Source organism: Onychostruthus taczanowskii, unplaced genomic scaffold (assembly GCF_017590055.1).
Source record: "Onychostruthus taczanowskii isolate IOZ18803 unplaced genomic scaffold, ASM1759005v1 scaffold26, whole genome shotgun sequence".
NCBI classification, from domain to species: Eukaryota; Metazoa; Chordata; class Aves; order Passeriformes; family Passeridae; genus Onychostruthus; species Onychostruthus taczanowskii.
Window position 1 is genome coordinate 7196781 of NW_024499906.1, and position 14014 is coordinate 7210794.

Sequence of the window (14014 nt, forward strand, 5' to 3'; positions counted from 1 at the left end):
CTTCCTGGATTAGATCCCAAATACATACATACAACACACACACTTTCTCTCTGTGTAATCTCAGAGGGACACAAGCTTGGAACTGATCCTGTATACCAGTCCCCCCAAAACAGCTACCAGCACCAAAAGGCAAATTAACATTTGGCTGCTTATCCAAATATGAAATAAGGCAAAAAAAAAAAAAAAAAAAAAAAAAAAAAGAGGATATAGTTGGGGGGGGGGGGGGTGTAGGGTATAGTCTATGGAGGGGCAGGTGGTTTCCCTACAGCCATGCAAAAAGCAGCAAAGCTTCTGGCCTCTCTCAGGACTAGAAAATTGATATTTCTTCAGTGAAGTGTGGAAAACAGAGAGCAGCGAGATGCAGTGGCTGACCTGTAGCTGCATTTTAGCTGAAGTGAGTGGAAGGATTTAAATGGATGCTTTATATAAGCTACTCCTAAAAATGCAGACATGTCTTCAATGATTATGTTTCCCTCTTCTTCCTCCTAGCTCCCTCTAGCGCTTTTAAGGACATACGGCCTTTCCCCTCCTGGTTTATTTAATGCAAATACAGTTGCTAAGCTATTGTTTGGTTTAGTTGGGATTTTGGTTTTTTTTAAGATCTGCAATAGCTCTTATAAACTGTTCATGAGATTTTACTGAATGTGTTATTCATATGTACAATCACTCCAGAAACCAAACACTGCCACTGGCCTTTCTACCAGAACGTTTTGTATATTAATACTTTATGTACAGGCCAGTGTATTTAAAAGTTTACTCATTTTAAAGGCATCCAGCTCCATCATTAGAGAAAGTCAACAAAAATTAATCCCTTTCCTTGAACATTCCCACTCTCAAGTGAATTGTGTCTGAACAGAAGGTTACTACAGCCCAACAGCTGAAAAATATAACATATTAAAATTTTATGTCTGCCCTAAAGTCACTTATAAAATGTTAATTGTGCCCCTTATCTACTGTGTCCCAACATAAAACACAAATAAGAACCATACCTGCACTCCACTTCTATGAGTGGAGGAACAGTGAACTGGTGACAACATCAGGCTTTTTACCTGCAGACTCATGCAAACAGAAACTAGCCCCCCAAAATCGGTGACTGCCTGAAGAGCCAAGCAGGTATTTTAAAAATAATTAAAGTTTTCACCTCTCTAAACTGCTCCTATCCCAGTTCTGTACAGGCAATCAGCTTAGTGGCCAGCCACATTTGTTTCTTTCTTTCTTTAAGGTCCATTCACAGAATTAAAAATGGAAAGACCATTTCAAGAGGTGCAACAAAAAGAGCTTTGCTGAAGACCTGAAACTGCCCATCACACATGTGCCAATCTTTCAGTTTCTATAGCAGCACACTAAAAACCACTTTTCTTCATGGAATTGAAAAATACTGTTAAGTGTATAAAAACATTTATCTGGGATCTCCCATTTCTGAAACAGCCAAACAATATTAATAGTGTTTAGTCTTCTTGAAAGTACTGAATTTAGTTACTGATCTCCATGTAACTTTACCAAGCACTTTCCTTTAGGTAGCACAGAGTACTGCAGGTTAAGACATCCCCTTCCACCAGGCTCACTAATGCAAAAAACCCCATAGATGTTCCCTACAACTTCCTTGCTGGTCAAAGACAACGGAGCACCCCTAATCAGAACTTAAAATTCCTAAGAGTGCTTGAAGCTGAAAGCTGAAAGTTAGTGCATATTCATCTCAGCAATGGTGATACACAGTGAAAATGTTGGGCAGATCCACTGCCCTTTGATGCCTATAATTTCTTGATACATAATGTGGGGCTGGTTCTGACAAGCTGGAAGGCAGTTTGGGTTTTAAGACGTTTCCTCTACTGACCATTGCTACAGAAGGCTAAAGCATTTTTCATCAGATGCTTTCCAGATGACTTTCAGACAAACAAAATTAAGTTAAATTTAAACCACAAGTTAAATGCTACTGTGAGGCATTCGCTGTAACACCCAATTTAGTATGAAGAAAGTAAGGTGACACCAAGCAAACACTCAAAGGTGTGCACTCCAAAATGTACTGTTAAAGAATACCAGGAGATAGGAATCCTCATTCTGGATAAGACAAAGCTCCATTAAATCCCATCTCTAAGAGGGGCTGACCACAAGCAAAGTAGAAAAAGAAACATATACCAGAAGAAGGACTACTTTACTCTTCTTCTCCTTCTGGCATTTAGCACCTTTGAGGTGTCCTGAAGCATCATCCAAAATCACCATGATGAATAGTTACACACGTTTCATTTTAAAGATCCCAAAGGAGCACTATTCCCCTTCTGGGGGGACTCTTAAATCACTTCTGCAATACTCAGATACAACAGATTGCTCAAGATTGCTTCTGACTGTCAAGACTGAGCAGCAAGACAGCTCAAAGACTGCCATTTCCTGTAGATGAGGGACCAAACAAGACAAGCTCCAGCAACAATTTATTGCATTCCAGTTAGTTCCTTCTTCAGGGCAGCAAAACCAAGATTTACCTGTAGAACCATTGTATTTTTCAAGTGGTCACTCCAAGACAAGAGAACAAGCACAACCAGAAAGTCCCATATAGAGGCATGGTGTTATACCCATGAAGAAGATGAGTTCAGACCTAAGAAGTGTCAGCTCCTATTTATGTCACGCTATGTGATCTTGGAAAAGCCACTTAGTCTCCCCACTGGAAAATTTATGCATTCAAAACCATAAGGTGCTTTGGCACTACAGTGATGGAACTCAAACAAACACAGCAGGCAGTACCCAGCTTACTTGTGTCCTTTTACTGCAGACTGGGATAACTGTCCTGCAGTTTGTGTGATGCGGATGGTTTCTCCAGAAACCATGCCCACAGACACAACAAACTTCTGAGTCTCTTCTAATACAGGTTAAGAATCCTACTAAAGCAGAACAGTCAAAGCAAAACCAGAATAATCCTAGACTAAAAGTCTAAACTGCTGCTTTCAGATGAGGAATTACAGGTTTTTCCCCAGTGTCAAATAAGGAAACCCAAGCATTACTATAATTCTTGAAAAACAGCAGTTATACTTAAGCAAGTGTTGCCCTAAACTGACTTGCCTAAAGTCACACAAGAAAATCTCTGGTGGCAACACTGCTCCCCTGGAGAAAGACAACCCACATCTTCTCACACTTTGGTCTTTAACAGTTTTGTCCTGCAACTACATTAATTTTAGATATTGGAAAAGGACAGGGAACCTTGAGAGCTCATCAAGCTCAACCTGCACAAGGAGAGATTGTCTTCACAAGTACCCCAAAGTCATCCCTCCTGACAAACAATTAAGTATATTCATCACTTGTCAGATTGCAAACATATTTGCCTTCCTGTGACAGATACATGGCCAGTTGATGAAACACAGGGTGCTTGCACTTCTCTGTCCCACAGTAAGTATTTTACCATCACTTTAATGTTATCTTCCTGTTAGGTGGTGTACAGTTCCTGTCATCATGAAGCCCCTTGTCTCAGATTTTAGTAACATATTTTTCTGGTCCAAGGAAGGAACCTCCAGTGCCTTCCTAAAGACCTCTGAGTCCATTCTGGCCAAAAGTTGAGTATACTGAGCAAATAAACCTGTAGGGTATTCTTTGAAGTCCCCAGTGGGGAAAACCTGTCCATGCACATTCCCACACTACTAAAAAGCCATCTGCTGCTCCCCCCATCCGTGTTGCCCAACAACTGACATTACAAATTAATTATTATGTCAGACACATACAAATACAAAGTGTCCAATTAAGGCCTAAGTTCCTTTTGTTTTAATTAATAAACCAGGGTCATGCCTTGAAGTCCTTAAATGGCAGCAGGCATGCCGCAGACTGGCATTTTTTAGCCAGGTCTGTCCTGAACAAAGACCAACGTGAGCAGTGTGTTCATTTTGTGGACAATTTCTGTTTTGGAGGGAGAGCTGCTCTGGCACCTGGGTGTGCTTTGATTCAACTCCATTTCTGTGTAGCCTCAACAGCTGAGATCCCTGACAAGCTCTGGATACCTGGAAGAAAACCACTCACCACATGACATAAACGGCAAGCTCTAGATATATATGTTGTAACAGGTCAAACATACTCACGGAAATCTTCTTGGCAAACATCATTCCTCAAGACATCTCCTAATGAAATCTGACAGCTTCAACATCACACAGCACACAGATCTATACTCACAGACTTTGTCACACCCTCTGAAAACAGTTTAAGAAATCCACTTTCTCATGCTAATGGTTGCTCACATACCTGTTCCCTTCCCACAGAAGCAATTGATAATTTTCTTCTCTGCGTGTGCTTTGGCAGTGTGCATTCACAGAATAACTTTTTCTGCCATCAAAATTTACACCTCTGAAGGGTAAAAGACTGCTACTGTTCACTTATAAAAGTCATGTTTAGCACTGAAAATAAGTAAGGGGCATGCCTCCCAAATGAAAAAAAGAGTCCCAAGCTGTAGCAGCCCAGACATGAGTAGTTATCTATTATCTTTGCAGAAAAATAATATTTTTAGCTAAATGCTACCTGAGCCTGATCACCTGCATCACACATTTTCTAATATATTTGCATGCAGTACCTTGAATCTATGAGAGCTCTAGGCCCAATAGCAGAATTCAGAAAAAAGTCTCAAAACTGTTTCTTTCAGAACTGCAGTGCTCATAAGGACACAAAATTATGTCTGGCATTGTTGCAAATGTTGGAGTTTCCACCCAAGTACCACTGAAAAGAAATGGCTTGTTTGCTGAGAGCAGGCAGAACCCCGTGAGAAGGTCACCCAGCAAGAGTCGTATCGGTTCAACTTTCCATGACCACAGCAAGACAGTCTCCCCTAGCTGTCATCATGGGATGAAATTACTTTCACAAGCATAAGAACTTCCATTGAAATATTTCAGCACACAAAGGCCTGTATCCAGAGAGCTGCATGGCAGCCAGGTAACCAAAGATGTGAACATAAGCTATTTAATACCTTGTCATATAACCCAACAACAACATTACCTATTTTTGCGTTTTTCAATTTAAAAAAAAAAACCATAAAAACAGATGACACAGAAGTTCAAAAGTAATAAATAGTATGATGCTGTGACAGTCTACACATACTGGCTTTTCTTTCAAAACTAAAGACAGTTCTATATGATTCCTACAGTTATGAAATAAGACCTTTTTTGGATTTAAAGTAAGTTTGAAATAGATGTTTTTTGTTTTTCTCAAAACAATAAATGAATTTTGTTACTATCAGCAAAGGAGTTTTAAAAATTCAAATATTTATTTTGGTTCACCAAAGCTTAACAGCTTCTTGAATAAGAGTAGCTTTTTAAAAGACTTTGTATCTTTACACTAATTTCAAGTGCAGGATAATCTGTAAAACACATTAATAACATAGTGCAACAGTTAATTGCTTACCACTTTCAATGTTTTGGGGTTTTTTCATTTTCTGAAAATTCATATTCTATTTTACTTTCTGCTCCCCGAAGCTGTGATTTTTGCATTTGCAAATGTGCTCTTTGAAGGCTCTCCTTTTTATTCATGCATAGGTATGGAATCAAATCACTTCAACAAATTCAGACTTTACTTCTTCATCACCACCTACATGAAGTGTACATGCACAGTTTTCCAACACCTACAACCAATACTGACTTCAATTAAAAAATGTCTTGAAATCAAACCTGATTGTATTATGGAAGTGAGATCATTAACACTGCAAAAGAAATCTCCCACTCTGCATTCAGTGGTTTCAGCTCCCATCAGCTCTTGGCTATCACTTATCTACAGGGAATGTCTTCTCCACTGCCTGTTGCCCATGAGTCTTGACACCTTGAAGTATTTTCAGATACTGTTCCTCATCTTTTCAGGCATATCCAGACTCTTCCCATGGTTGTTAACTTCACAAAGCTTTGAGTCCATCTTTCGAAAGAGTGAGCCAACATGCTCTTTGATTCAATCAAATACATGAGGCTGTGCCATCATTTATCATCTTTCTACTCTGCGTGGCCTAGATAAAACTGTCAGAACGGATTGTGCATTTCCTTTCAACCCTGTGTTCATTTGGGGATTTTAGTTTTTTTGGCAAACAAACATCCAATGACTGAACGTCACAAAATTATATATAAATTAAAATATTCTTATTGACAGTAATATTTTCAAGATTGAGTTTCTTAGCCAGAATACATCAAACCCATAATCTAACTGAAATACTAGACATTTTATAATGTGTTTCCTATGCTAGACATTTCGTAATATGTTTCCTACATGTTGAATATTTTGCTTCATGACAATCCTTAAAATTTAGGAGTTTTACATTAGACACTAAAAAAAAAAAATTTTCTCACTCTCCATAGATTTTCAAAAGTGTTTTTTCAGTCTTTATTTACTGCTGGAATATGATGCATTTGTTCGCAGTTATGTGATTATTTGTAATATTCATCTTCATTCTCACTACAGAAATATGGAACAGTTCTGTATTTTCAGCGTCATTGTTGACAGCTTTAGCAGAGCCATCAGACAAATGTCACTGTTCTTTTTGCTCCTGGTGTTTTTAAACTTCTTATTAGCCTTAAATACTAAAGAAAATCAGTGAGTTTTCTGTAATCATCTTTATAAAACTTACTTGTACTAATTTCTATATATTGGCTGCTGCCTTGGAACCATTTGTAAATCAAGATGCGACTCTCCCTTTGCTGAAACCCTCTTTTTGTATTTGTATCTATTCTAGACAGCCATGTGTTCCCACATCCTCAGCTGCTCCCCAGCTTCGGGGGACACTCTTGTAGGCAGGGCTAGAAGCTTATCAGTGATGTAGCAGCACATCACGGGGCACAGAGGAGATTTGCCGAGTCCCTCAAGTTTTTGCAGCATTCTCCCATGGCCTGATGACCTGTGCTGAACCTTAGGAACCCTGGTGAGGAGACAGTTCACATCATGGAGGGAGTTCAGCAAGGGAGGAAAAACAATGGATAACATCTCTGTGCATTTTTAACTAGCACTTAACTGCTGCCCAAGCAACCAGAATAGATAAGAATATCTTAGCAAATCCTCTGCTAGCATCTTCCCTCCCCTGACAAAAGGGTGGAACACTGAAGAATTGTAGGGGAGTGTATCTCCTCACATTAATGCTGCTTTCCTGAAGGGAAAAACTTTTCCAAACAACACACAACCTAAAGACCACCACGTCAGCTTGACCTCAGTGTACATTCAAACCTGTCCTCATTCAAACTGCCTTCAACCTAAAGCACTTTATCTCTTACTTCCATATTTTGCCCAAGGCTATGTGTGATGCTTGCAGTACAGATGTTGCAAGCAGATACAGACCTAAACATGGATTGTAATGTAAAAGACAAGACCTATTAGTGGTCTGCAGATAAAAAGTAGGACAAAAGGTCAACACAATATCTAAGTAATAAGCTTTTATTTGGAAGGTTCAGCCTTTTTTGGCTCACTTACTTAAACTAATTTGTAAAAAAAAAAAAAATTACCACTTCCCCCACCCCCCACAGACTTTTCCCAGGGACTATATGGTATACACAGTATTTGCCCTAACAGAGGACTACAGCCAGCATGCAGTCCTGCACCCACTCCATAAGGTTCAATTCGGTGCTTATTTCTAATGACAAATAAATCATATACTGCAGACAGCTTCTCTTGCAGCCAAAAGCAACAGGGAGTGAAAGACCACCATGAACTGGTTGTCCAAAATAAATTTTGCTTATTTGCAGCAGTGAAAGACAGCTGTCTGACTGCAGAAAGTACTGTGAGAGTACACAATTACAAAGTACACTTGAAGAGGGAAAGCTGATACAGCCGTGCCTCCCTGCTGACATATGAAAATAGGCAAAACAAAGAGCTGAATGCTCAGGACACTACAGCTGCTGGACATGAACCCTTCCCACACAATATTAATCTCTCCATATTCAGCAGTCTCCAGTGCCTTGACTTACAAAGCCACACACAACTTCCTTCCCACACTTAAGAGCAAACAAACTGTATTTTTGCTGCAATAAATTTGTGTGTATGAATTTATACAAGTGCCTTTGTGCTACATTGGCACAGGATCTTTAAGAAAGACCGCCTAAAGATCCAATGGCTGTCACACAACTGTCCCCTCATTTCAAAATCTAGTTATGCAGCAGTATTTTAACTTCCATCTTAATTATTGTCTCTTGCAGCAGGAAAAGCAAGGTACAAACATTACTGTGGTATCAGAAGGGGTGTTTTTAACTAATGCTGTAAAATAATTTTAAAATGTTGTTTCACAGTTTATCAAGTTGCTCTAAGGACAGACACATTGCTGTCAAAATGAGAGTTCTAGCCCTTACTGCCATCACCTGCCTTGCATCAGTTCTAGGAATGACATGACTGCAGAGGGAGGCAGAGCAGCCTTCTGGGCACCATGAAAATTCAACAGACAGAATAAAACAAACCTCTCTTACCTCCCCTAAAACAGCTTTTGGAGAAGTGAGAAGAACTGTGGAGGACTTACTAAATGTAAATTGTTTGAAATTTTTGCAACTACATCTATCAATACAGACAATATAAAAGAACAAAAGGAAAAATTCAACAATTTTTCATCCAATCACAAGTATTTTAGTAGGGGTGTGTAATTTTAAAATATTTCTACAATATGTGCCAGGAAAAATGGTTTTAAAAAATCCTGTCCCTTTCTGCTGATTTCTACACCCAGGTTGCAACCACACATCTTGATCTGTTAATGCAAGGGTTGTAACACCTTGCTATGAATTTGTTAACAAAATAATTTCATTCTTAAAAATGATCCTTCACTTTAAGTGAAGGCAAATTATGCTACCAAACAACTTCTCAAGTAACTGGTTCATCACAAACTGGACAGAAACCAATACCACACACTTCACTATGATAAGCAGCAGTGTTTGGTGGGCTTATTTTTTTTAAAATGTACATTAAATTTATGTGTTGAGAAGCAGTTAATTTTATTAAAGCTTTTTTTTTATTTTATACCAGCCTGAATGTAATCTAAATTGTGATTACTTTGTAACAAATAGCATATGTATCCACTTCTGTGAGAGGAATGCCAAATTCATACACTGGAGTCACTTGAGGAATATGTCTTAAGAAAAAGGGCTTTTTTCTTTTTTTTTTTTTTCTTAAGAAGCAAGGGTTACAAAGATTTGGGCCCACTGTTCACTTAGTAAAAGAATGTCAAACATATTTTTAACACAGCTTCTTTGGTTCCAGTCGTTCAAGAATTTTACAGGGAAAAAAGGTAATAACAAAGTTAAAGCCAAGCACTCCCGAGAGAAACCCATTTGCATCCACTGTCTGTAAAAAGGCAGGAGGGGATTTTGATCCAGCAGAACTGAGAACACAGAGAAGTCCAGGCTCTGCTGTGTGATAAGACCATCCAAAAAACCCAGATATGGTAAGTATTCTGCCCATGCCACCACTTTGCTCATACAGTAGAAGTAGGTGGCTCAAACATTTTAAAATGAGATAAATGACACCAAAAATAAAATTAGAAAGCAATCCATCGATTTCCAGATGCTCCTCATTTTGCACCTGGACCACCTCCAATTCCCTGAGAAAAGCATAAACACCAAGTGGATGCAGAGCAAATGAGATGGGAAAAGTTATTCAGATAAATATAGCTGAGCCAAATAAGTTTTTATGGGTTTTTTTGTTTGGTTGTTTGGGGTTTTTTTTTTTGTTTTTTTTTTGTTTTTTTTTGGTTGTTTGTTTGGGGGGTTTTTTTAAATTTGGTTGGTTTTTATGGGTTTGTTTGTTTGTTTGGTGGGTTTTTTTGTTAGTTTTTTGTTGGTTTTTGTTTTGTGTGGTTTTTTGTTTTGTTTTTGTTTGTTTGGGTTTTGTATGTATTTTTTTGTTTGTTTGTTTGGGGTTTTTTGTATTTTTTTTAACCCCAACCAGTCCCATGAGTAATGACACAAAGGAACAGGGCAGTCCAAGAAGACAGGAGCATCTGGACTGTTTCTTTCTTTGACAGTGCCAATTTTAAACATTCAGGGGACTGTGGCTTCCCTGACCCTTCAAAACACTTATAAACAAACCCAAATGAAATAAATATTAATAGGACAATACTCACTCCCATTCTTGCTGCTCCTGTTCCTCACACCTTACTGCTGGTTTCACACCTCTACAAAGTTAAGCCAAACCAAGTGCTCATGCAGCACATTGAACAGGATTAAGAAAAAAAAATCAACTATAAAATTAGAATTTTCTTCAACTAAATTAATTTCCCCACAGGAAACTGTGACTAAGGACTGCTTAGTCTTATGAAGAGCTCTATTGTTGAACATTCACACCACAACACATACCTACCCTGTTTTCTAAGGTTTTAGTCAAATTCCCTTTAGTACATTTGAAACCTTACATGTTTAAGTTTTATTTGAAAATGGTTGTTTCACCACACACAATAATGACTTCAGGTTGCTGCCCTACGCCTCCTTTAGATGGCTTTTATTAGTCCAAGTCCAATTCTACACCAGGCACTGCCTCTCTCGCCTTTGCACAGCAGCTACTGAGATCAGCACCAGCCCATCAACCTTCTATCAGCTGGCACCACAAGGGCAGCTGCCTCCACACTTGGATTTAAAAGTCAAAAGGCAAATCAAAATGAAGTTGTAGGGGTCCCCAGAGATCATCTCTTCAGAGTGGGAACACCACAAATTCATTAATTCTTGCAGATTGCTCAACATCTCCTACGTGTTCATGTAATGAAAACAGTTTGTGTGCATACTTTACCCTGCAGGCAAACCCATAAAGAGCCATCAAAAGGGTCAGAATACTTTACAACCACAAGCCTTACTTCAGAAAGTACCAGTGAAAATTTATTTCAGATAAATATATTGCTGTGTTGACATGGAAAAATGAAGATAAAAAGGGTTTTAGGCATCCATTTATTTTGGATTCCTTTCATCATATACATCTACTGCCTGGTTTCCAGAAATCTCAGGCCCTTTCAAGTGCACTTGTAATCACAGGCTTTCAGATCTTGTTAATTCATTCACATCACTCAAAATTAGAGGGCAGAGTTTTAGGTCTTGATCAGTGTGGCGGGGCCGTGGCACAGCAAAGGCAACACATGCTGCTCAGCTTGGTCTGACATAAGCTAACATCCAAAGCAGTCCCTGCTCTCTGTGCTCACACAGCTGCCTGGAATCTTTGCTGGCAATGAACACCGAGACTGCAAGACAGAAATATGGCTGAAACTGAAAACGCCTCTACTACATAAACAGATGAAATTCATTGCACTACCAGTTTCCAAATGCAGACCTTGGAGAAAATGCCAGCCAGTGGATGGTTAAGAGTTTCAGCATATTGGGCCAGATTCCAAAACCCTCAAGCCAGTTAGTAATTAACAGACATCTAGGTCCTCCACATGAAAGAAGTCTATTGTTAAAACAGTGACACAAATTTTTCCTTTCCTTTTCCTAGCCAGTCTCTGCCTGTGTTTTAAGATTCCCTTAGGACTATAATAACAGCCTATGATTTTAGAACCTCTACTTCTGAAACAGACAATTTGTTAGACTTTTAGTTGCCAAGAATGCAAACATGCTTACACCAGAGGTAGAACAAAATTAATTTACAGGCTTCTCAGAGACCCATAATCTCCCCTTTCTTTCACTTAATACCTGGGAAAAAATTATCTGAACCACCCTCTATCGTATCTACAACAGCAAAAGAATTACAAAACATGGTAACAGAACGTACTGAGGACCTGTAAATACTCTGAGTCCAATTAGTGAGCAACATACCTACAGGGAATATTAGCCTGTGTCTTCATAGATAATGATGTGTTACAGCAAAATTTCTAAGATAAACCAAAGGCTGCCTCGCTAAAACCATTTTGTTGGTGAAGTAGAAATTATCTATGATCTGCATAGAACTGCCCGTTCTCATTCTGTTACCTTATTGAAGATAGACATGTGAATAACAAGAGACTACATATAAACCACAGAAACTAACCAATGTAATAAAAGAGAAGATTATGTTAAAGTTGCATTTTGAAAGAATGAAGTGCAGACACTCATCTGTAAGGGAGCAAGTTAAATCACCAAGGATAACGGGAGAATGTGACAGAGCGGGAGCTGGCAGAAGTATTCAAGGGATATGATGGCACTTTAAGAAGAGTCAATAAAACAAAGAGCCAAGCCCACCAGAAAAGAACAAAAAGCTCCATCAGAATTTTAAAAAACCATTTTCTGAATGCCCATGGTTTTCCAAAGTCTGTGGCTCTGCTGCTTTGCTGTTTGCTGGAGTTTGACTGGTGTGTCTCTACCTTGCCCAAGTCTATCTGGTCATACAAGGAAAAACTCAAATCCCCACTGCATTGAAGGTGAAAAAACTATCCCTGGAGAAGAGATCAATTCCTTTGGGACCAGGTTCACCTCCTCCCACTCCAAGGAGCTACTTGCACTCTGCCCGTCCATGCAATTGCTCATTTTAACTCTCGACATATGACCAGACTATGCAATGAAAGCTTAATTCAGCGACTCAGTCACCAGCAGCATTCACCAGGACAGCCGGTCCTTTCACCGTCCCCCCGTGGGAGCGCTGCCCTCACCTCTGGGTACAGGTACTCAGTCAGGTCCAGACTGCAGAGCCCAGGAAGCTCACACTGCTGCTGGAGGAGAGCTGCAGGCAGGCTGCTGGGACGTCAGCTCAGCATCGCTTGTGAGCTTCTGCCACCTAACAAGTTTGGGAAGAACTGAGCTTACTGGCTCACTGGCAGAATATGCTGCTATGTTGCAGAAAGCCTGTCTTACAGTTTCAGGCTAAAAGCAAAATGAAGGAAACTCAGCATGTTTCAAAAGTACTATTAGTACTTTCTAATACATTCAGAAAATTCAAAATTTGTCTGAGGCAGGCAGTCATGGTCTTTCAAATTCTTCCAGGGCTCCACCTTCTCTGTATTTGGTTTATTCCATATATACAATTGTAAAGCCACAAGTGTTTCCTAACATTCAATATTCACAAGCACACGTATTAATAATTCAGCAAAGCGAGATTAATCTGCGAGCAGCATCTCATAATGCAGAATATTCTAAGAGCAAGAAAAGCTCGTGTTTAATTTTAAAATGAACAATTACAAGGGAAAAGTCTCTTTTTAAAAACATAATTACGATTTTATTGAGAGATTTGCCAGCATGTCAGGAGTGCTGAGCCACCCTCTTTCCCAGCAATGTTGCTGCGAGGCGTCTCACTCCTGTCTGGGGAGCCGGGCAGTTCTCACGGGCTGAACTTCAGCCACAGATGTAGGCACGACTGTGTAAACATTTAAAAGGTTTTACAGAAGTACAAAGCAGATGCTGGACATCAAAATCTTCTGGAGGATCTTGGGTCAGATGAGAGCTCCAAGTCACATAAACACAGCATTCCCGTCCCCAGAATAATCACATTTCTACCCCCCGCCACAAGATTGGCAGTATCTACAAGATGGGAAATATTTTCGCAATTATTTAAGCATAGCATGTTTATCTCTACAGTTTTAAAGTGGTGGCAAAAAAGAAGTGACAAAAAAGCAAAAAAGGCACCCTCCCTTGGTTTTTAAGAGTAATTATACTTTTGCCCCTGTGAAAAACATCTTTACATAGCCACAACACCAACACTCGCAAAAGCAACGCAGCTGAAAATTTTAAAGGGAGATATAAAACTTTATTTTCGCAGAAAATAAAATAAAAGTTTCTCTTTCGAACAGAAAAGGGCAGCGACAATCCAGCGCTCCATACGGCAGCAGCGCAACCAGCAAGCAAGAAGAGCAGAGGCCAGCAGCGATGTTACGCAACTCGCTCACGTACCAAACGCTTTAATTTTCGATACATTAAAGAACAGACGGCAGACGGACACCCGCCCAGACCGCCGGGCCCACCCGGCCCGACACGCCGCGCTCCTCCCGGCCCCAAGATGGCGCCGGCGCCCCCACAGCCCGGGGACAGCCCGCCCCCCGACCCGCCCCCTCCAAGATGGCGGACGCACCTCCAGTCCCTCGGCCGTGCCCCCGCCCCGCCTGCGCCGTCTCTCCACCGCCGCCGCGCGGTCCCGCCCCCGCCCCGCCCTCCTTGCCCCT

The 14014-nt window shown here is 40.1% G+C and overlaps 1 protein-coding gene across 7 annotated transcripts in view; it reads right to left on the reverse strand.

Moving 5' to 3' along the window:
- CAB39L (calcium binding protein 39 like) overlaps window positions 1–13994 on the reverse strand; it is a 61613-nt gene extending 47619 nt beyond the window's left edge. For 2 of the 7 annotated variants that reach the window (XM_041407234.1, XM_041407228.1), the window contains exons 1-2: window positions 13746–13910; window positions 12512–12636 (exon numbers count right to left, since the gene is read on the reverse strand). The gene's annotated coding sequence lies outside the window, so the exon portion shown is untranslated. The other 5 variants (XM_041407227.1, XM_041407235.1, XM_041407226.1 and 2 more) reach the window with 5 other exon arrangements.
- Window positions 13995–14014: the final 20 nt, after the last annotated feature.